The sequence below is a fragment of the Rhinatrema bivittatum genome, chromosome 6 (genome assembly GCF_901001135.1).
Source record: "Rhinatrema bivittatum chromosome 6, aRhiBiv1.1, whole genome shotgun sequence".
Classification (NCBI taxonomy): Eukaryota; Metazoa; Chordata; class Amphibia; order Gymnophiona; family Rhinatrematidae; genus Rhinatrema; species Rhinatrema bivittatum.
In genome coordinates, this window is record NC_042620.1 from 207,917,978 (window position 1) to 207,939,309 (window position 21,332).

Consider the following 21,332-nt stretch of genomic DNA (forward strand, 5'->3'; position numbering starts at 1 on the left):
AATCCCATTTATGAGCAAACTTCCTTTCTCCATCAACAAGCAGGGCTAAATTAGCCATAAGTGGGGAGTCTCAACCTGAGGATTGTGTGGCAGAGCACTTACTGAATAAGCAACCCAGCTCCCCCCAGAGAGTGGACTACTGGCTGAAGAGGCTGTACAAAACTGATTTTCCAAAATTACTGGCACTTCTGGATAGATTGTCCAGACAGTAGTGGGATGTTCCTTTGTACATCGTTTAAACCTTTTGCAACTAGCAATTAAGAATTTTTTATAAAAATATAGATAAAGATCTGCTTCAAGATAAGAGAATCTTGATCCAGACAGACAATCAAGGGGGTACAGGTTCTGGACTCTGTCAGGAAGCTTAAAATACATGGGAATGGATTCTCATTTACGGGGCCTCGCTTCAAACAATCTTTCTTCCCGGAATATCAACGTTTGTGGACCTCCTCAGCAGGGTCTTCCAACTGCATGAGTGGTCCCTGGACCAAGGATTGGCAAATAGCTGTTCAATATGTGGGGTCATCTGTCAGTCACATCGGAAAGCAACAGAGAAATTGAAAACTTTTGCTCTATTCTTTGAAGCAAATTCGGATGTGTTAAGGTGAGATGCAGATCTACTCTATGCTTTTTCTCCACTTCCATTAGTGGTGAGGACAGTTCAGAAGGTGCTCAAGGATCAGGCATGACTCAACCTTATTGCCCCAGCACGTCTCAGATAGGTGTGATTCTTTTATTTCTCAGGTTGTCTGTCTGCCATCCAATCCCTCTGGGAACTGATCCAGTGCTCCTGACATAGGAGGGGGAAGGTCATCTTTCACCCAAACCTCTCCTCCCTCAACTTGATTGTATGGATGTTGAGTGCTTGGTAGTGTCTTTGCTATCATTACCTAAAGAGACTGAGGACATCATAATCTTGGTTAGGAAGCCAACTTAGAAGCTTTGGAAAACTTTCTTCCTAAAGTTATCTAGTAACCTGGGATCCTTACGTAGGGGCATAGATTTTCTCCACTATGTCATCTTAGTCCAATTTAGAATAAACAACCACTGACTTGGGGGGGGGGGGGGGGGGCAGCTGTACCACTCAAACTGGGTATCTACTACACTCTATATTTGAGATTGAGCTTCCTGGCTACTGGAGGGCAGTAAACTAGATTGTCCAACATTCTTGTTTGCAGGTCCCGCAGATTATGATGTACTAGAATAGCTGCCAGCTCAGAAGAGGTTTCCAAAATCTGAAGTAGATCAAAGACCTTAGTACAAAGGTGTTTGTCCCTCTGGACATTGACTCCAATGGTCTTACCCAGCTTGTTGAGAAATCTGGAGTATGAGGTCTTCTGGTGTGGACAAATGCTCTGGCATATCAGATAAAGGGTCAGATGGAATCCCTGTAGACCCTCCCCCCCCCCTCCTTCTCCAAATCGAAAGGCAGAGGGATGCTAACCCTGGACCCCAATGAAGAATATGACAATCAAGGTGAAGACCTTGGTCATCCCAGAGAGGAACATTCGTGGGGAAGGTCAGAGTCGGTCATGCTCTGTGCTTTATCCTCAATGCTGGCTAGATTCCTCCAGAGAGAGGGTGGATTGCCTAACTAGCATATGCTTTCTTCCTCTACCAGAATTACTTATAGGACTTCCTATGGTGTAGAAGAGTGTAGGACTCCCTGTGGGAATAAATCTAATGTCTTATACAGGCGAGGTCCTCCTTATCACTGGCCATCACAGAAGTAAAGAAACTCTTCACCAGTTCTGAGATATGGTCTATAGTTGTTAGGGGCCGAGTTAGTTGTCACTATTCCCCACCCCACACTTTCTGCCTTCTCTTACTGAAAGTTTTTAGTAGGCAACTTGACCAGAGGTGCCTACCCAATTTCCTGATATGCCTTAGTCCAAACATGGAATGCTCACTTACCATCTGCTGGAGGCAGAGGCATTTTCAGTCATGGGACACATCACGGCTTGACCGGGACAGGAAAAAGCTTGCACTCTGCTCTGCCTGTGGCATTGCTGGCAGGGAGTTATTTAAAGTTTTGCTGTAAGTGCAGCAAATTTGAGGAAAGCCATGGTGGGACTGATTCAGAGGCCCTGAAGTATTCTTTACCTGTGGGGCAGGCTTTACAGCTATCTCCTGAGATAGCCCAGTTTCTAGAGCCAGGATCATTAGCCATTTTGGGGCTGAAAGAGTTAAGGAATAATTTAGCTTGCTTCACTCAATCCTGAGAGTCATGCTCCCGGGAAGGGGGGCAGGTCTGTTGCAGCTACAGCCTTCAGACGCATAATAGCTTCCAGCTTCCATCTTCCTCCTCAGCCTGGGCCTTGGTGTCTAGGGAATTAAGTGCTTACAACAAGTTTTTCGATGGGACAGAATTCAGTCATAGGATCCAGTTCAGTTCTTCTGGTTCCTTCTGGAAGGCAAGGCAGGAAAAGGTCCGAAGAAGAAGTAAATATAGAGGAGAAAGAGAAATTCTTTGGGACAGAGGATATCCTGGAGGAGTTTATAGCCTTGCCAGGATGAATTGGAATAAGGCTTCCCCAGAGCACGAAGATGATTGGATATAGTGTGCCTCTTCCATAACAAAGTAACCTCAATTTCTCAATCTCTGCACTCTTTAAATTTTGCTGAGGAAAAGGAGGCGGTGGTGGCTTCAGTTCTGTAGAGAATCCTATTATGGTCAGTATTAGGAAGCCTTCTACGTCCTTTCCCCTCCACCAGACAGTCAAAGATTTAATTGATCTGGAATGGGTGTTTCGAGAAGCAAAATTTTAAAGGGAGGGTGTTCACTAGCCAAACTATATCATTTGGAGAGATAGAGATAGAGAGATAGAGAGAGATAGAGAGAGAGAGATATAGAGAGAGAGATATAGAGAGAGAGATATAGAGAGAGAGATATAGAGAGAGAGATATAGAGAGAGAGATATAGAGAGAGAGATATACTTCTGAAGAGTGGATGCGTTAGCCTGTTCTATAACTAAGAAAACTACAATCCCAGTTGAAGGAGGAGCCACCCTGAAGGATGTTCAAGACAGGATGATTGAATCCGTCTTGAAGCGAGCCTTTGAGGCTGTTAGCATGGTGCTGCAGATGGCTGCTTGCAGCTATATAGTGACAAGATTGGGTTTGCATTTGGCATAGCGTACACCAGAAGAGGTAGTAGAGGACTCCTCTCAGTTGAAACTGGGAACAGCATATTTGGTGGATCTCTGCTTTGATTTGGTGCAGGCTGCTGCAAGAGGGATGGCATCCACTGCAGCAGCTAGGAGATTGCACTGGCTACAGAAATGGTCAGTAGATTGGATCTTTATGGCTAATCTTAAGTTGCCCTTTAAAAAGGACAACTATTATTCAGAGAGGGTCTTCAGAAAATGGTCAAAGGCTTGGGGTGTTTCCAAGGTGCATAGGTTTCTGGAGGATAGGCCTAAGGATGAGTCTTGTTCTCTTCCACCCAGAATAAGTTTTGAAATTCCAGGTGGTCAAGCAAGGTAGAACCTCAGATACCCAGAGATCCTGTTTAATTGACAATTATCAGTCCCTTCAGATATCCAAGAAAGGAGATAAGGATGTATCTTCAGGGTCCAGTTCCTGTTCCAGTGGCACAATGAGCATTTGAGGATTCAACCTCCAGTACTGGAGATAGGCAGCCATTTGTCAGATTGTTACTGGAGGTGGGTCTAAATTACTTTGGTTCAGTGGGTCTTGGAAATCATTTGAGATGGCTATGCCCTGGAATTTTCCCATCTAGTTTCCAAAACATCTATGAACATAAGAACATGCCATACTGGATCAGACCAAGGGTCCATCAAGCCCAGCATCCTGTTTCCAACAGTGGCCAATCCAGGTCATAAGAACCTGGCAAGTTCCCAAAAACTAAGTCTATTCCATGCTACTTTTGCTAGTAATAGCAGTGGCTATTTTCTAAGTCAACTCAATTAATAGCAGGTAATGGACTTCCCCTCCAAGAACTTATCCAATCCTTTTTTAAACACAGCTATACTAACTGCACTAACCACATCCTCTGGCAACAAATTCCAGAGTTTAATTGTGCGTTGAGTGAAAAAGAACTTTCTCCGATTAGTTTTAAATGTGCCACATGCTAACTTCATGGAGTGCCCCCTAGTCTTTCTATTATCTGAAAGACTAAATAACCAATTCATATCTACCCGTTCTAGACCTCTCATGATTTTAAAAACCTCTAACATGTTCCCCCTCAGCTGTCTCGTCTCCAAGCTGAAAAGTCTTTCCTCATAGAGGAGCTGTTCCATTACCCTTATCATTTTGGTCCCCTTCTCTGTACCTTCTCCATCGCAATTATATCTTTTTTGAGATGCGGCAACCAGAATTGTACACAGTATTCAAGGTGCGGTCTTCACCATGGAGCAATATAGAGACATTATGACATTTTCCATTTTATTCACCATTCCCTTTCTAATAATTCCCACATTCTGTTTGCATTTTTGACTGCCGCAGCATACTGAACCAACGATTTCAATGTATTATCCACTATGACTCCTAGATCTCTTTCTTGGGAGGTAGCACCTAATATGGAACCTAACATTCTGAAACTATAGCATGGGTTATTTTTCCCTATATACATCACCTTGCACTTACCCACATTAAATTTCATCTGCCATTTGGATGCCCAATTTTCCAGTCTCACAAGGACTTCCTGCAATTTATCACAATCTGCTTGTGATTTAAGCACTCTGAACAATTTTGTATCATCTGCAAATTTGATTACCTCACTAGTCGTATTTCTTTCCAGATCATTTATAAATATATTGAAAAGTGTCCCAATACAGATCCCTGAGGCACTCCACTGCCCACTCCCTTCCACTGAGAAAATTGTCCATTTAATCCTACTCTCTGTTTCCTATCTTTTAGCCAGTTTGCAATCCACGATATGGTGTCCCGCTGTCACTCTGTCAGGAAGCCTACAGGCAACACTCAGTTGGCTCTGCAGATTAAAAGCTGTAGTACTGATTGCCAGAAAGCAATGGGACCAGCATTCCATTTATTTTATGATTCTTGAAACAGAGGGATCTTTCCATCCCATCCAACATCTGAAGCAGTTGAACAAATTCTTGTGCATAACATTTCAGGATGCAAACCTTGAAGTCTAATTATGGCAGTAAAGAGGGAGAGTTTCTGACTTCTCTGGACATTACTGAGGCTTATTTACACATCCTGATAAGAAGGGCTCATCAGTTTTTTCTGTGTTTGCAGTGCCAGGAGAGCATTTTCAGTTTCAGGCCTTTCCTTTCAGTTTGGCTTTTGACCCATGGACTTTCTTGAAAGTGATGGTGTTGGTGGCAGTACTATGCAAGGAGGTGATTTTGTTACCCTTATCAAGATGTCTGGCTGATAAGAGCAAAGTCAGCACAAGAAAGTTCAGTGGCAAAGCATAAGGAGGTTCAGTTGTTGCAGGAACTAAGTTGGTTAATTTCACCAACAGCAATTTGCAACTATCGCAGGTACCTGGGAATTCTGCTCTATATGAAGGTAGGCCATGTTCATCTGATAAGAGTAGAGGAGTTAAAATTGAAGCATCAGATTTAATCTTGCTCTGAAACTAGTGCCAAACAGTATGGAGTTATTTTCAGTTTATTGGCTCCAAGGCAGCAGCTCTGGATTTAGTTCCTTAGGCAAGAGCACACACGAGGTCACTTCAGAGAGCTTTACTGTTCAGATGGAAATCCGCAGTCTCAAGATTACACCAGGAGAGTGCCCAATCTGGAAACAGAATAAGTTTGCACTGGTGGCTAAATTACAGCAATCTTGATGATAGGAGTGGCCTGGGTGACTATAAATGACAGACCCTAGTCTATTGGGTTGGGGAGCGCATTGTCAAGATCACGTAGCACAAGGTCAGTGGTATGTCGAGGAAGCAAGGTGGTCCATTAATCATTTGGAGACCAGAGCGATTCAGTTGGCACTTTATTTTGTGTCGCTGGCCAGGATAATGTCTGACAATGCCACAGAGGAGGCATATGTGAACTATCAAGGAGGAATAAGAAATCCTCAGATGTCCCTGGAGATAGATTTGTTTCTTTCTTGGAAAGAAAAGAATTTGAAGCTAATTTTGGCTATTCACATAGCAAGGGTGGAGACTGTTCAAGCTGACTCGGCTGAAATATCATTGACCGTGCAGCATGGCCAAGTGGGGAGTCAATTTAGTGACTTTTCAAAATGCCAAAGTTGATTTTTCAGCAGGAAAAAAAAGGAAGGGGCTCAGCAAATCTCAATGATCTGATTCAGAGGTGGCCGATGAAGGCAGTTCTCCATGTGTTTCCTCCATGGCCTTTGACAGGAAGAGTGATTTAAAAGATCTCAGGGCACCTGGGCCTGGTAATTCTGGTCACTCTGCAGTTCTCATGAGGGATGCTGTTGAACTTTCTGACTTAAACAGATTTGCTCTCTCAGGGGTCAATTCTGCACAACGATCCAGCTCAGTTTTGTCTTACAGCCTAATCCTTGAGAAGCCTTATTTAGTTAAGATGAGGTAAGGTTTGTCTTTTTGCGGATGACACTAAGATCTGCAACAGAGTGGACACGCCGGAAGGAGTGGAGAGAATGAGACGGGATCTAAGGAAACTGGAAGAGTGGTCGAAGATATGGCAGCTGAGATTCAATACCAAGAAGTGCAAAGTCATGCATATGGGGAGTGGAAATCCGAATGAACTGTACTCGATGGGGGGGGAAAGGCTGATGTGCACGGAGCAGGAGAGGGACCTTGGGGGTGATAGTGTCTAATGATGTGAAGACAGCGAAACAATGCGACAAGGCGATAGCAAAAGCCAGAAGAATGCTGGGCTGCATAGAGAGAGGAATATCAAGTAAGAAAAGGGAAGTGATTATTCCCTTGTACAGGTCCTTGGTGAGGCCTCACCTGGAGTACTGTGTTCAGTTCTGGAGACCGTATCTACAAAAGACAAAGACAAGATGGAAGCGGTACAGAGAAGGGCGACCAGGAAGGTGGAGGATCTTCATAGGATGACGTACGAGGAGAGATTGAAGAATCTAAATATGTACACCCTGGAGGAGAGGAGGAGCAGAGGTGATATGATACAGACTTTCAGATACTTGAAAGGTTTTAATGATCCAAAAACAACGACAAACCTCTTCCGTAGGAAAATAATCAGCAGAACCAGGGGTCACGATTTGAGGCTCCAGGGAGGAAGATTCAGAACCAATGTCAGGAAGTATTTCTTCACGGAGAGGGTGGTGGATGCCTGGAATGCCCTTCCGGAGGAAGTGGTGAAGACCAGAACTGTGAAAGACTTCAAAGGGGCGTGGGATAAACACTGCGGATCCATAAAGTCAAGAGGCCACCAATGAAGAGTGGGTGACTCGCCAGAATAATGGCTATTGACACAATACCCTTATTAAATAAACATACACATGCTTACTGTGACTCCTACATCGCTCTAAGCTTCAACAGCAAGAGGTAATGGAAAAAAGGATTTGCACTCATAAAGAGGGGAGTAGCTGGCTTGTTACGGCGGTTACTACCCCAAACCAAATATGCCTGATACTTCACTTTCAATGCATATACAGCATAGCTCTCTGCTTCAATGACAGGGGAGAAGAATAACTGATACTTCACACATCCAGCAGAGCTCTCTGCTACAACGGCAAAGGAGAAGAAAAAGGGTTCGCACTCAAAACGCGGGGAGTAGCTGGCTTGTTACGGCAGTTACTACCCCAAACCAAATGTGCCTGATACTTCACTTTCCATGCATATCCAGCATGGTTCTCTGCTGCATCGGCATGGGAGAAAGACTGATACATCACGCATTTCCAGCATAGCTCTCTGCTTCAACGGCAGGGGGAAAAAAAAAAAAAACTGATGCTTCACGCATATCCTGCATAGCTTCAACGACAGGGGTGAAGAAAAAAAAAGGATTCGCAATCACAAAGCGAGGAGTAGCTGGCTTGTTACGGCGGTTACTACCCCAACCAAATGTGCCTGATACTTCACTTTCAATGCATATCCAGCATGGCTCTCTGCTTCTACAGCAGAGGAGAAGAAAAAAAAAACCCAACAAGAGCTGTACAACATAGTCTAGGTAAAACAAATAAGCATGGGTGTAGCTTGCTTATCGCGGCGGTTACTGCCCCTACTACCCCTAACTAATCAAGCTAGATATTTCACTTGCATGCAGCTCCATCACTGCTCTCTACATTAATGGTGGGGGTGGAAGGGGAATAGAACAAGGAGCTAAGAGTAACAGATAAGAATGAGAGAAAAAATGTGTGAGGCTTGCTGGGCAGACTGGATGGGCCATTCGGTCTTCTTCTGCCGTCATTTCTATGTTTCTATGTGGTACTCTTAGGCAGTGGTGGCTACTCTTATGTACTAGAAAGTCTTCTACCTCCTTGGCATATGTTCACGTTTGGAGAGTTTTTGAGCAATGGTGTGCCAGCAGACAATTAAATCCTAACAAGGCGGCAGTATCTGTGGTTCTGGAGCTTTTGCAGGAAGGTTTGGCCAAAGGCTTAGCCTTTAATTCCTTAAAGGTTCAGGTAGAAGCTATTTTGTTCTACAGGGGTCATGTTTGTGGCAAAGCCTTGTCCTCTCATCTGGATGTTTCCCATTCTTTGAAGGGAGTTAAGCACATTAGGCCACCATTTCAGATGCTGGTATCTTTCTGGGTATTCTCTCTTATCATCAAGGTTTGAGCCTATTAAGGAGATATGGCTGAAGCTGCTCACCTTAAAGAGGGCCTTTTTGGTGGCTATATGTTATGCAAAGAAGGTGTCAGAGTTTCAGGTTCTTTCTTACAGGGATGTCCTTTATGAAGATTACAAAGGATTTGGTCAAGATTCGTACAATGCCTTTCTTTCTTCCTAGTAGTGGTTACAATCTTTCATGTCAATCAACTGGTCTAATTGCCTGCATTTAAAAGGTATTTGTGTGTTTTATATACCGTCACCCCATGTGAAAATCATTAGTTCATGACTGTGTACAGGTTAGACACTCATAAATAAATGATGAAAACAGAGGTAGACATACGTACAGGCTGTAACCTAGGGAAATATTTAGAAACAATGTGTGGGTAAGGATACAGTAAAGTACAAGTCACTTCCACTTAAAAGTCTGGATATGTGAAGAGTTCTCTGAATATCTTAAGGAAAATTCCTTTAGGAAGTCAGATCATCTGTTTGTTCTGTACAACAGAGTCTGGAAAGGTGAAGCAGCCTCTAAAGCTTCAGCAGCATGTTCGATTAAGGAGGTCAATTCAGGGGCATGTGTGTGTGAATGGTGGTAGAGTCTTACCTAAACAGATTCATGCTCACTCCACAAGGGCTCAAGCAACCTCATGGGTGGAGCTGCATTTGGTTTCTCCCTTGGAGATCTCTAAGGCATTAATTTGGTCTTTTCTTGCATTCTCTAAACATTATTACTTAGATGTGATTAGTACGGAAGGGGGTCTTGTTTGCCTTTGAAGTATTGAAAGTGGGTTTGCAGGATCCAACCCTAGTGAGGCATAGCTTGGGTACATCCCATTTGTGTGAATTGGTCTGACTGGATGAGGAGGAAGATGAAATTTGGTTTTACCTGATAATTTTCCTTGAGCCCAGGACCCACCCTATGCTGCCAAACTTCATCTCTTTCAGTTGCAGAATACAGTGAAAAAGAATTATACCATTTATTCAGCTGAGCAGGTAGGTGCTCTGCAAATTCTATTTCTTGTTATTGCTCTGTTTCCTATTTATTAAGGTCTTCTTTTGAAAGCCCTTAGGTCTGATGGATTTTAAAAATGTATGATAGTTGTTTGTTCAAAGTTAGCTTGTTACATATAATGCTGGCAGGCTGAGGTCAGCATAGATGCACAGAATGGGCAACATTAGTGACCTGCTATTCTTTGTCTCTTTCTACTGGTCAGTGGGCATAACCCATTCTTCTGGACTAGTCTGACTGTACTCAAGGAAAGGAACTGATCAGACAAGAACTAATTTCATCTTTTCAATTTATTTTTTTGTATAGCACTGTAAAGTGCTATTGAGGGGCTGCCAAGGCAAAACGAGAGAGAAGGTACACATCTGAGCAGTAGCATGGACAAACAGACTGAGAAAGTTATGAGGCAGCATGAGTGTGGAAACTCCTGCTCATGCTCAGTAGTAATGCTTTACTAATCTAGAGAGATGGGTCTGTTCAGTTTTGTCGGATAATGTCACCCATGTGTCATGGCTAATTTAGCCCTGGTTGTCCACAGAGAACAGTCTAATGCAGGGTGTCAACCTCTCAGGGTTACTTGGGACAAAAGGAATAGATAGCCATTGAACAAATCAATCAAGGCATTAAAGTCTATGGTTCTGAATGGATGGCCATAAATGAAGGAAGTACCATAAAGAAATGCTCAACAGCAATTTTTCTACCTGTATTAAATGTGTAGGAACAGCTGAAGGAAACTATGTTGTCACATGACAACGCTGACTTGACAAACTGTCAACCTGACCATATTCAGCTTTCTGGAAAGTGTACTTGTTGATAGCTGATCATTATTCACATTTCTGGGAAACTGAACTACTCCCAGCCATGTCTGTAGAAGTCATGATCAAGGGTTGCAAAATACAGTTTGCATTTTATGGTCAACCAGATCAAGTGATTTTGGATCATGGGCCTCAATCTGTATGCATAAAATTTAAACTGTTTTCTACTGACTGGGAATTTGAGTATGTCACTGAATCACTACAGCACCTACAAGCTAATGGCAAAGCTGAATCAGCTATGAAGTTAGGGAAAAACCTATGCAGGGAGGCAAAAACTCATGGAAAGCTATACTGCAATGGAGAAACACATGAATGGAAGGCATGTACAGCAGTCCAGCACAGCATCTGATGTCAAGAAACAATGTAATGTTTCGCTGATTGTGGTAGGCACACAGAGGTTGACTTTCACTCACCCCCAGAATGCCACCTTGCTACCTCCTTCACCACTGAGGACATGGCTTCCCATAGGCATGCATCTGAAGCTTAGAAGACGACTTTGCAGCAGGAAAGCTCCCCACAGCACAGACAGATTGTAAGGGAAATACCAGATGTTCTACCACTATATGCAATCAAATATGAATTCTACAGTCTATGTAGACTATGTGTCCTTAAAGGGAACAGACTTTAAAAGATGGACACTGACATGTATGTTCCAGCAAAGAGATACCGTTTCAGCAAAGAAAAAACAAGATAAGAACTTTGACCCACACAAAAATGCTACCCAGCTTATCAGACCCACTTGTTGAGTATAAATTCCTTTCTAAATAAAAAGATCCCTAGAACAACCAGGGCAGAAACTCAAAAACAACTTAATCCCCCAGAGCAGAACACACAGCCTGTCCAAAGACAGTTCAGACAGGAGCAGTGACTTCACGATAGAAGGAGGAGCATCTGAAGGGAAAGAAATTGCTGATGTGGCAAGACAGCGCTGGTCAAGATATGACCAGACAGTCCAGAATCACCATGCGGCAGGAGCAATGACTCCCCTATGGAAAAAGGGGGAGGTCAGCGATCTGAAATGCAGTGGCGACACCATTTGCCTTCTGCATGACTATGCATGAACTTTTTGCACATTCATCAGCTGTTAGGGCAATCGAGAAAAAGGGGAACACCTGACAACAGAGGCATCAACCCTGCCCCTCCCTGTGTCGAGGAGGTAGAGGACCACGAGTATCCGGGAAGACTGGAGAGAAGAAAGCCCTGCCTGCTATCTGGCCACGGCCATGAAGCCAGAGATGGCCCCGAGTTGAGACACCTCCTCAGCCTAGCCAGTACCAGGACCAAGGAAGCAAGCTCTTTCCCTCAAGACAGTTCCCAAGATCTCCAGCCAGAGATTGCTCTAGAGATAAACAGAAGGGAGTCTCCCAAAGTTGAGAGGGACTAGCCAGCTAGTTACCTTTATTAATACTCTATGTAGGCTAAGGTTTATGGCACATTTCAATCAACTAATGATGTAGATCTTTATTTAGTATACATCGATAATAAGTAGCAAGGATTTCAGACACATGTGCTGTTTATTTTCTTCTAAATGCTAATCCTGCAAAGTCTGACAAATAAAAAATATTTCTGTGGATAAACCACGTGGTCTTTTCTGAACTATTTGGATTGTATAAGTATAGGAGGTAGTAGAGAGGAACTGTCTGTAGCACTGCTGGCCCTGAAAGGTGTGGGGGAGGAGGAAACGAGGTGCACACTAGCAGACAGGTTCCCAAAACCCCTAATATTGCATACAGGGATGACATCCACCATGACTCCACTATTTAAGCTCCATCTGGTAAACAAGCCAATGCCTTAGCAACAGGTCTTCCCACATCAGTTTGGTGTTTGTTGCTATTCTCAAGATCCTGCCCTGCCTTTGTTCCTTTTCCTTCTTCCCTTTTCTTCCAGTTCCTGCCTTGTCTTGCTCCCCTCTGACTGACCTTTCATACAGACTTGGACTTCTGCCTGAATACCATTTTCTGCCTGTCTGCCATCTACCATGACCATATGCCTGGATACTGACTCTGCCTGACCACTCACTTGCTTTGACATTCTGCTTGGATATTGAAACTCATCTGACCACTGCTTGCCCTGACCACTAGAACACCTATCTGGAAGTCTTCTAAGTTCTGCTGGCCTTGGAACCCAAAAGCTCAACCTGTAGGGAAAGGGGCTGGTATAGGTGAAGCCACTGAACTCTTGACCCTACAGACTTAAGCCAGGAGCATCTCTCATTCTTTGTCTGCCTATGTCTGTGAATCCCATCATTTGGGGCTGCCTTAGCTCCAGAAACATAACCCAAGCATTGACTGGACATGGATCAATATCATCCAGGGAGGAACCCATGTGCTTCCAAAAGTGTCTGCAACCTGTGCTACCATCGCCTTTTCCTCGTCCCCGTACAACCTGGGCTCCCACAAGCTTACACTGACTACATGGATGTCTTCAATAAAAAACAAAGCTACCTCCTCACAAGACCTAGAATTGCCCCCACTGACCTCTCTCTCATCAAGGTACCTCTTTGTGGAAGAGGTCTACTCTCTCTCTGTCCCAAAGATGCATACACTATCTTAATATATAAAAGAGAACCTCGAATGAGGATTCATTAGACCCTCCACATTTCTGGCAGGGACTGAATTTTTCTTTTGGTAGGCAAAAAAATATGGGGTCCCTATGACCCTGCATTGACTACTGTGGCCTCGATGCTATTAAGAGGAAAGGAAGGTAAGAACATAAGAAGTTGCCATAACTGGATCAGACCATAAGTCCATCAAGCCCAACATCCTGTTCCAACAGTGGCCAATCCAGGTTACAAGTACCTAGTAAATACAGAAACATTACGTAGATCCCATGCTACTAACGCCAGTAATACCAGTGGCTATTCCTTAAGTCAACTTTATTAATAGCAGTTTATGGACTTCTCCAGGAACATATCCAAACCTTTTTTAAATTTGGCTACTCTTAACTGCCCTAAGCGCATCCTCTGGCAATGAATTCCAGAGCTTAATTGTACATAGAGTGAAATAAATTCTCCACTTTGTTTTAAATGTGTACTTGCTAGTTTCATTGTGTTCCCCTGGTCCTTCTATTATCTGAAAGAGTAAAGTAACCGATTCACATTTACCCGTTATAGTCCTCTCATGATTTTATTGACCTCTATCATATCCCCCTGTCTCTTCTCCAAGCTGAATAGCCCTAACCTCTTCAGCTTTTCCTCATCAGTGAGCAATACTGTAAATTTCCCTGGAGATTTTGCTTCCTAAATACATTACTCTGCATTTTCTTAGTATTAAATCTTACCTTCCACACTTTAAACCATTGTTCGAGCTTTGCTAGATCCCTCGTGTTTTCCACTCCTTCCTGCTGTCCACCCTGTTACAGATTTTGGTATAAGCAGCAAAAAGACACCATTCCCAACATCCCTTTTATTATGTCGCTCTCAAAAAGGTTGACAAGAACCAGTCCAAGGACCTATCCCCGAGTCACACCACTAGTAACAACCCCCTTCTCAGAGAAAACTCAGTTTACCACTACCCTTTGCCACCTCCCACTCAGCCAGTTTCTAACCCAGTCAGTCACTCTAGGATCCATATCCAGGGCGCACAATTTGTTTATAAATCTTCTATGCAGAACTGTGTCAAAGGCCTTGCTGAAATCTAAGTACTTCTAGTGCTCTTGCTTGATCAAACTCTCTGGTCACCAATCAAAGAAATTGATCAGATCTGTCAGACAAGATTTACTTTTGGTAAAATCATGCTGCCTCGAATCTTGCAAGCCATTGGATTACAAAAAATTACACTATCTACTCTGTTAGCAGTGATTCCATTAGTTTACTCACCACAGAGGTCAGACTAACTGGCCTGTGGTTCCCCAGCCTCCTCATTTCCACTTTTAGGAACAAGAACCACATCCACCCTTTTCCAGTCCTTCAGATCCACTCTAGACTAAGAAAGCACTGAAAATGTCAGCCAGCGGAGCGGCCAGAACATCTCTAAGTTCCCATAGTACCCTCAGATGTATCCCATCCAGTCCCTTTGCCTTATCTACTTTGTTTACTTAGCTCCTCATGAACACAATGTTCTGAAAAACTGATTCAGGTATACCTCACTTCTAATCTTATTTGTGTTTGTTTTATGTGGTCCTGGATCCAGGCCCTTCCACAGTAAACACCAAACAGAGGAGGTCGTCACATGATGTGGTGAGCCCGGTCACAGCTAAGAGGCTGAGCTCCAGCCACTATCCTGGTTAAATCTCTCACCATCAAGCTCCCACGGGACTCTACCACACCATCATCGCTGTCGCAGTGCACTTGTGCGAGCAGTATTTAACTTTTATGGCAACCCGAACGGCGTGAAAAGAAAGACAAACTCAAGGCTCCAGAAGCCAAGATGACCGCCGCAGTACCTGAGGATGATCATCAATCGGATGAAACCTTGGAGGAAAAAATCTCAGGTGGTGGTATCAGCGCTGGACATCCGTTTGCATCATTTATCGGAGCAAATCGTAGATGTCCATGCCTCACTTACAGAAATCAATTCCCGAATCGAACATGTATTTGTCTCGTAGAAGAAGATACTGGAGCCCTGGAAAGGAAGGTTGCAGATCTGGAAAAGGCGGTGAAACTCAGTGAAGACAAGATTGATGACTTAAAAAATTGTTCCCGCCGCAACAATTTGAAATTTGTGGGGTTCCCAGAGGCACTCGTTGAGGCAGAGCTTCCTCACCTTCTTGAGGCATGATTACTAGGCCTAGTCCCTTCGCTTGCTTCTCCGTCGGGTGGCCGGCTGGAGCGCGCCCATCGCATAGGTAGAAAACCTGAAGGGGAGCAGAGGCATTGCCCTGGGTCATTATACTCGATTTTTACACTTTGCCCACAAATTTTGGTTTTGCAGCACTACTGCAAACAATGGGAGTTTTGCTACAAAAATACTAGTGTTCCAAGATTTTTCCCCAAGCATTAGTGCCAAACGCAAGGAATTTACAAGTGTCTGTTCGGATCTTGTTAAAAAAAAAAAAAAAAAAAAAGATTTTCTTTTGTATCCGGCACAGCTCCGCATTTCATATCATGGCTCCACAAAATTTTTTACATCTGCTGCCAAAGCCAAATCATATGTACAAGGCCTAAGGGATCCTAACTTGGTAGAAGAGTCCTGAACTATCATTTGGAACACATGTGATGGTGAATGTTATCAGGTTTATTGAAACATAACCCATAACTGCTCTTTTTATGGACACTGGCTGAAATCGGGTATAAATGCCTAGACATTTTCTTTTTATATGCTGAGCAGAAGCAATACAGTGGGCACCCAGTGAATTTCAACTGAATACTGGCCCAGGTTCTTTTATTTTTCTTCTTGATACTTTTCAATTCTCAGCCATATTCTACTGTCCTATCAAGTCATTATAGTGGACGTGAATTAATATCTGTTAGTTTTGGGTTTTCCTTTGTTTATCTAAGAGATGGTGGCGGGGTGGTGGCCGAGCACATTAAGTATACCTGTGACTTCTATCTCTACAGTGGGAGAAAAATACTGTGCGGGGATAGTTATGAGATACCCTGAATTCCAGCTTATTGTTATGCGTGTGTGTGTGGAATGTGTTTCTATTGCAAATAACTGGAACTGGGGAAGAGGGGAGTACAGAGAATCTCAGCAACAGATGGAATTCTGGTATATATAAGTGTAGCCTAACTATCACATCATTACCTACAGGCTTAGTGTGGATTTTACTCTATGTAAATTGCCATCTTTTCAACAGAGCCATTTTAGCTTTTTCTTATGGGTATAGAAATTATTACATGGAATGTGCGGGGTTGGGGTACTTCGGTTAAGAGAGAAAAGGTGTTAGCCCATCTTAATAAACTTCAACACAAAAGGTGGCATTTCTTCAAGAGACTCACATGTCTTCTGAGGAAGAGACAAAATTAAAAAAAAATGGGTTTCGCAGCTCTAATATGCCTCAGGAATACCAAAAAGTAGAGTTGTAGCTATTCTTATGCGTAAATCTGTAGCTTTCAAGGCCCATGAAATGGTGAAGGACAGCCAAGGGCGATTTTGTTCTAGTAAAAGGGGATTTGACGGGCTCCACTGTGCTCCTGGCCTCGGTATATGCTCCTAACTCTTATGATCACTCCTTCTTTAGCAATCTCCTTGCACAATTTACCAAAATGGGGGATTACCCTATTTTGGGGGGGCGACCTAAATTTTGTGGGTAGACCCATTACAAGAAAGGGCCAAATTTTTATGTAAGCACCTGCAATTGATAGATTTGTGGAGAACCCTAAACCCTGGGAAGCGTGAATTCATGCATATAGCACGTGCACACCCCGTCAAGATCCCGCATAGATTATTTATTAGTATCTGAGATATTATTTCCTTGCCTTCTCAAAGGCTTCCACTGGGTCTTTGGTGATCTCAGACCACTGCCCAGTTTTTGGGGGGAATTTGGTTCCCGTGACCCACAATTACAGGGTCAATGGGAGAATTCCCAGCAGACCTAATGACCCCAGCCTTTCCTCAATATTTAAGAAGAAATGGAATGATTTCATGAGGTTCAATGCACAACATTCCACTCAACCTGTGTAACTGTTGGAAACAGCAAAACTGTTCTCAGAGGAGATATTATTAGTTATGCCAGTCATAAGAGAAGGCTGGGCGGATGAGGACATTCTTTCCCTCGATAAACAAATGAAGGCTCTCAAACGTAGAATTAACATTAATGGAGAAGATGGACCTAGTTCCCCAATATAAGGCAACACAGGTGGCTCTCAACGATCTCTTGCATGAAGAGCTTGCACAGCATTAAGGTATAGACAATTTACCTTCTTCAATTTGGGAACAAGGCGGGATGCCTCTTGGCACGCCTTTTAAAAGCACCCTCGAATTCATAGCTAATTTCAGTCTACAAAGGTGACAAAATCCACATCTAGATCGCACAAATATTTTCTGATTACCACACCTTGTATTCTGGGGAACAGGTGGATGAGACGCCATTGATGAGTTTTTGTATTTGCCTATCACTCCCAACTCTAACTGAAATGCAACGGTTAGACTTAAAATCGTCCTATGGGGTTCAGGAGGTTTTGGTGGCCATTGGCTCGTTGAAAGATATTAAGGCTCCCAGGGCCCGACAGCATGACAGGGGTCTTTATAAAGGATATGGCCCCTTTACCTCCAATCCCTGTTTGAATCTATGGCTAGCCTAGGTGAGATGCCTGTTATTTTGAGATCTGCCACAATTGTGGTTCTCCCAAAAACCAGGACGAGATCCCTTACTAGCTTCCTCATACCGACCAATTTCCTTACTGAACCTGGATATTAATTTATATACTAAGATTCTAGCAAATAGACTTCAGCCTATCATGCCCATGCTCATATCTTCAGATCAAGTGGGCTTTGTGGCTGGAGAAGATCTGCGGTAAATTTACATAAAGTTCAAGCAGCCTTAGAGTCCAGTACAATTCTCTCTCTCTCACAGATCCTCTGCTAGTTACCTGTGACGCAGAAAAAAGCCTTTGATAGGGTTGCATGGCCCTTTCTAAAAAAAAGGTGCTTTCCAAAATGGGTTTTAATGGGAAAATATTTGATTATATTACTCTTCTCTATTCTAATCCCACGGCGAGGGTACTGATTAATGGCTTACTTTCTGAAGAGTTTCAATTGGAAAGGGGAACTCGGCAAGGTTGCCCACTCTCTCCATTGTTATTCATCATGACGGTGGAGCCTCTCATTAGGAAATTACATGAAGCCTCAGTTACAGGGATCCCCGTGGGGACGCAAACATATAAAAACACTTGTTTGTGGACGATATCCTTCTCCTCCTAATTAATGCACGTACAGCACTACCTGAGGCGTTAAAAATTTTTTCTACTTACCAATCTCTTTCTGGGTTCAAGTTAAATCTAGATAAAACTGAAGCCCTTGACTTAACAGGGTTGCTGCACAATAATTGGCCATTTTTCCCCAGAGAAGTGGGCGGACTCTACCATTAAATATCTAAGGGTTTATATACACCCTAACCCGGAGAAATGGTATGCTTTAAAATATCCCTCCAGCTATAGACAAAGCTATTCGCACATTAACGAGTTGGCAAGCTTTACCCCTCTCTCTTCAGGGCCGAATAGCAGTAATAAAAATGGTCATTGCCCCCAAATTGATTTATTCACTTTCCATGATTCCATGCCTCCTTTTGCTTAAAGATAAATGCACTTTGCAAAAAGCGGTACAGAGGTTTGTTTGGGGAGGTAAAAAGCCCCGATTAGCTTATGCTACTCTGGCCACTCCATGGGTTCAGGGGGGTTTTGGTCTCCCCGACTTTATGGTCTATTCTAGAGCTGCCAATCTTCATTTTCTGGGGGACTGGATCCTCTGTACATCACAACATACAGATGCTCACTTAGTTCATGCTATGTGTGTGCCACTGGAACCGAGCTATGTTCTACATTCCCCTCCCCGTGATTTAGTGGGACCCCAGTTAAGATTTGGTATAGTGAGAACCAGTCGGGAGAATTTGGGCTTATACCCGCAAACTACTGCATTTGCCTGTGCAGGTGTCTCCACATTACCCTATGCGATGATCTTTTAGAGACCCCTGTCACATCCCTAGACTTCATAATTTCACTACTTCCACTACTTGGCCACTCAAGGACTTTTTAGACTCTACAAAAGGAAACTTTTATTCCTTTGTACAGTGCCAGGATAAACTGGGGATGCAACCCCAGCATTTCTTACTGTATGGATCTCTCTGAGCAAATTACTGTGATTTGATGATGGGGAATGTGGGCCCTATTGACTGTTCTCAATACTCAGATTTGATTGCTAGTTTTAATGCCAAGACTGCTAGCTTGTCTAATATGTATTCATATTATTGTATTGTACAGACTTATCAGGTGTTCCCCTCCCTGCTTCCTAAATGGTCAAGAGACTGTGCCGAAGACCTGACTGTTAAAATGCTCAAAGATGCCTACGCCTCTATCCCGAAGATGACAAAATGTCAGTCTTCGCAAAACTTCAACAACGTATATTTCATAGAACTGTCTTCTCACCAGCCAGAGCAAAGAAAATGGGTCTTATATCAATGGATGATTGTCTCAAGTGTGCCCAACCGCAGGCCTCACTGATCCACTGTCTTTGGCTCTGCTCCAACATACAAGAGTTTTGGGAAGATATTCGTCACTCTCTCTCCTCACTTCTAGGCTCTGAAGTACAGTGGTCGAACTCCTTTTGTATTCTGAATAATGAAGTGGGAGAGACTAGCCTAAACATTGACAATGTACTCTTTTTGTCCAATGTTTGCTTTATCGCCAAAAAATGTGTCTTGCTCCACTGGATAGAGCCTGTGTCCCCAAGATGGCAACACTGGCTTACCTGTAAGACTGAGTTATATCAATTGGAATATGGCTCCATGTATTCACACTTCACTCCTAATAAGAAATGTCTCTTCAGGGATATATGGTTGGTGTTCTACAATTCACTACAGGCTTCTATTAAGGCACTTGCACCACTTGATGCTTAAAGAGTTTGCTGGACGACTGTATGACCCTCATGTTGAGCATAATGATATATCTGTAACTGGCAACATTCATTCTCTCTCTCTCTTTTTTTTCATGAATGTTTGTTCATAATTGTGTCTCTTCCTACCATTGCAATCCCTTAAATTCTAAGTCTTCAGGTTTTAAATAGTACAATCTGGCTCCCTATTGCTTGAGATTCTCTGTACTGGGGTGGGAGGGGAAGGTGTGGCAAGTTGGGAGTAAAATGTAAAACTCTGAGGTAATTGATATACAATCTATATTGTTTATGGAATGTTTTCCTTATTCCTGCCTCAATAAAAGGATATTTTAAAAAAAAACCAAACACACCAAACAAATATCTGTTAAGCAATTTTGCTTTTCTCATCATCAGCCTATACATATTCCTACCCTTCAAGTCTCACAATGATACTTTTGCACTTCCTTCTATCATTAACATATCTTTCCCAGTTTTTCTTAATTTTTCCATATATTGTCACCTGTCTCTCGTTCTGCGATCTCCTGTAGTATATTTATTTTAGAGGCTTTTCTATACCGCTATTAGTGGGTACATCATATCTGTTTACATACAAACTGCAGATAGAAATTACATAAAAAAGGAAAGGGGGGATGGGATAACTGTGACTAAAAACTAGAGAAATAACTAAAGGATGGCGAAGGAAGGAAAAAAAAAAAAACTGCTAACTTTTTCTCCCTTACCTTTTCAGTTACTTTAGAAAACCATAGTCTCTCTTTCTCTTCCCTTTATTTACATTCTTAGCAAAAAGATTAATTGCCCTAACATCTCCTTTTAGTTTTGCCCACTGCCCTTATACTTCCCCTATATTTGCCCATCCAGCTAATGACTCGAGAGGTACTCTCCCATTCTGAGAAAGTTAGGTTTTCCTGAAGTGTAAAGACCCTTGTCTTAGAATGAACCTTCATCTCTTGCGCCCTAATATTGAACCACACCATCCGGTGGTCACTGGTTCCCAGGTGATAATTCACTACATCAGAAATACCGTTCCCATTGGTGAGCACCAAGTCCAGTATCACCCCCTCCTGTGTGGGGGGTTCTGTTACCAGTTGATAGAACAGTTCTCTTTGCAGAGATTCCAGAATCTCTCTGCTTCTAGAATATAGATTTTGTGCCCCTTTCAGCCCCTGCCTATCGCTCCTGAACTCTCACAGCGCTCTTTTCAAAATATCTTTCATCTGCACAAAAGCCTAACTTATCAGTGACTAAGTTCAATTTACATCTAGATTCTGGAGGAACTACTGAGGAAAAATCCAGTGGGCAAACAGAACAAATTAACCCGAACCTGAAGCATTCCTTTGGGACTACATTGAG

At 43.0% G+C, this 21,332-nt stretch overlaps 1 protein-coding gene across 1 annotated transcript in view; it reads right to left on the reverse strand.

Moving 5' to 3' along the window:
• Window positions 1–21,332, reverse strand: part of SH3BP4 (SH3 domain binding protein 4) — a 168,693-nt gene that overhangs the window by 97,323 nt on the left and 50,038 nt on the right. The window lies entirely within an intron of this gene.